General features: G+C 43.5%; 1 pseudogene; it reads left to right on the plus strand.

Annotated features, from left to right (window-relative positions):
* The first annotated feature begins 1,352 nt into the window (after positions 1-1,352).
* LOC101586286 lies at positions 1,353-2,145 on the plus strand (annotated as a pseudogene).
* Positions 2,146-3,339: the final 1,194 nt, after the last annotated feature.

Here is a 3,339-nt window from a genome sequence, read left to right on the forward strand (position 1 = left end):
CGGCCCCTGCGCCTGCTTGCAGGCACTTTAACCCGCTGAGCTATTTGGTTGGCCCTTGAAGGCAGAATAACTCAGTCCCCACAAAAGTTCTGCGAAATGTTTATCACTTTCACCACTTTATTTATTTATTACTGCAATAAGTTTTTTTCCCATAATTTTATTGATAAACAAATAGCAATGAGACAGTTTCAAATCAAATTGGTAGGACAGTTTCAATAATTCACACATTGCATACATTCTTCCCCATTTTATTTTTAATTCACTAATTAATTAATTTGCCTTTTTTTTAAAAGTCACATTTATTCAGCGTCATTGCATTTAGCAATCAACAGCATGGGTGCAAAAAGGGTCTACATTAAAACCCTTTGTTGGAATGCTTTACACTTTCCACAAAACAGAAACTAAAATAACCTATAATACAATCAGTCACAAATACAGGCCTTGAGTTTTCTGCCCATATGCATGGTATTGTCTGAAACATGTCTTCTTGGAGCCAGGGAGATGGCTCAGGGGAATAAGCACTTCCCTGTGCAAGGGCCTGAGTTCAATCCCCGGTTCCTTAGAAAGAAAGAAAGAAAGAAAGAAAGAAAGAAAGAAAGAAAGAAAGAAAGAAAGAAAGAAAGAAAAGAAACAAGTCTTCTTTGTAGCAGCAAGGCCCTGCCACCACTATGCTTGGCTGAGTTCACAAATCTGTTATAACCTGTCGCTTCCCTGTCACTTCTCTGGCTCTCCTCTCTTAACCTCACTATCTCTCTGCATATCAAACATCTTAGGCATAATAAGGAACAGGTATTTTTCATCAAGTATTGATATGTTGAACTTTAAGTCCCTGTATAATATGACCAAAAAAACATTTAAAAATTAGATTATATTTTAAAAATAGGATAAAGAATTATATACTTCTTGTGTTTGCACATAAGTCCAAAAATCTCACCATATACAACCTTGAAGCAGGACAGTCCCACAATATTCCTTTTCCTGTCTTGCTAAGCTTCGTTTCCTGAAAGTGTTTAAAGCCTTCTGCCACTGCCATAGCTATAGCTGCTGCTGGAGCCACCATAGCCACCTTCATTTTGTGGTTTGGTAAAATATTGGCCTCCACCACCATAGGGTCCAGAGCTTCTGCCTCCAAAGTTTTCTCCCTTGAAGGGTCCAAAATTTGAAGACTGTTGTAATTGGCAAATTCATTACATCTTCCACCACCTCCATAATTGTTTCCATCACTACCAAATCCATTGTAACACCTCCACTGCCACCATATCCACCTCCACCATGGCTGCCACCAAAGCCACCTCAACCCCTGAAGTTTCCTCCCTGACCCAAACTGTCACTGCTGATGTCAGCTAGTTGAGATGCCAAAAGGGAAGAAGGCCAAGGGCAAGAAGGTGTCCTCAGCTCCTGTCCTGAAGAAACAGGAGGCCAAGAAGTGGTAACTTCGTTTGAGAAGAGGCCAATGACTTTTGGCATTGGACAGGACATTCAGCCCAAGAGAGACCTCACCGGCTTTGTCAAATGGCTCTGTTATATCCAGCTACAGAGACAGAGGGCCATCCTGTACAGGCGGCTAAAGGTGCCCCCTACAATTAACCAGTTCACCCAGGCCTTGGACCGCCAAACAGCTACCCAACTGCTTAAGCTTGCCCACAGGTACAGACCAGAAACCAAGCAAGATATGAAGCAGAGGCTGTCAGCTCGGGCAAAGAAAGCTGCTGGCAAAGGAGATGTCCCCACTGAGAAGCCACAGTCCTCAGAGCAGGTGTTGACACTGTCACTACTCTGGTAGAGAACAAGAAGGCTCAGCTCATGGTGATTGCACATGACGTGAACCCCATCGAGCTGATCATGTTCCTGCCTGCCCTGTGTCACAAGATGGGGGTCCTCTACTGCATCATCAAGGGGAAGGCCAGGCTGAGGCGTCTGTCCACAGGAAAACCAACCTGTATCACTGTCGCCTTCACACAAGTCAACTCAGAAGACAAAGGCGTGCTAGCTAAGCTGGTGGAGGCCATCAGGACCAACTACAATGACAGATATGATGAGATCCACCATCACTGGGGAGGCGACGTTCTGGGTCCAAAATCTGTGTCTCGTATTGCCAAGCTGGAGAAAGCAAAGGCTGAAGAGCTTGCCACTAAACTGGGCTAAGTGTACTGTTGAGTTTTCTATACATAAAAACAATAAATTGTCCTTAATACACACAAAAAAAAACAAACAAACAAACAAACAAAACTGTCATTGCTACCAAAACCACCTCCACGACCACCACCAAAATTTCCAGAACCACATCTTTGGCTAGAGGAAGCACTAGCCATCTCCTGCTTGGACAAGGCTTGTCTCACGTCACAACTGTGGCTGTTCACAGTGTGGTATTTTGAATGACAATCTTATCCACAGAATCACGGTCATCAAAGGCTACAAAAGCAAAACCACTCTTCTTTCCACTGCCTCAGTTGGTCATAATTCCAATCATTTTGATTTTTCCATATTGTTCAAAATAATCTCATAGGTGATGCTCTTCAGTATCTTTAATGCCACCAACAAAGATCTTCTTCACTGTTAAGTGGGCACCTTCTTATAGTCTTTGAGAATCTTCTCTTGAGACAGCTCTCTTTGGTTCCACAACTCTTCCATACACTTTGTGTGGCCTTGCATTCATGGCTGCCTCCACAGTGGCATAAGTGACAAACCCAAAGCCCCTGGAACACTTGGTATTTGGGTCTCTCATTACCACGCGGTCTGTGAGTGTTCCCCATTGCCCAAAATGGCTCTTCAAACTCTCATCGGTTGTTTCAAAGCTCAGCCCTCTGATGAAGAGCTTCCATAGCTGTTTGGACTCCTTGGGAAACTCTTAGACATCATGACAATTGGAAGAGACTTAATCTGTTGTTTTTTTTTTTTTTTTTATGTACCAGTTATTTAATTAGGTTCCTAGTAAGAAATTTAGAACATTAATTTATGAGGATAAATTCCATTTGTCAGAGCAAAAACAGATCCCAGATAGCCCCAGAGCTGAGGAACAGCTTTGATTTTTACTAAAATCTGTGAGTCCACTACTTTTTGATCCAACTTGCGCTGCTCTGAAATCTGGTATCTCTTTCTCAGTGTTGAAAATCTTGCCCTTCTGGTGTCACAGTGGGAAAGGAGGAGGAAGAGGAGGAGGAGGAGGAGGAGGAGGAGGAGGAGGAGGAAGAAGAGGAGGAAGAGGAGGAGGAGGAGGAGGACGTGGGCATTGGGAAGATGAGCTGTTGTTCCGGGGATTCAGCCATGCTGGGTCAGGGCCATGATAATTTAGCAGTTTGTATTTGGACCAGAACCTACCACAAATAAGTGACTGCCCTG

This window comes from Octodon degus, unplaced genomic scaffold (assembly GCF_000260255.1).
Source record: "Octodon degus isolate 3935 unplaced genomic scaffold, OctDeg1.0 scaffold00004, whole genome shotgun sequence".
NCBI lineage: Eukaryota > Metazoa > Chordata > Mammalia > Rodentia > Octodontidae > Octodon > Octodon degus.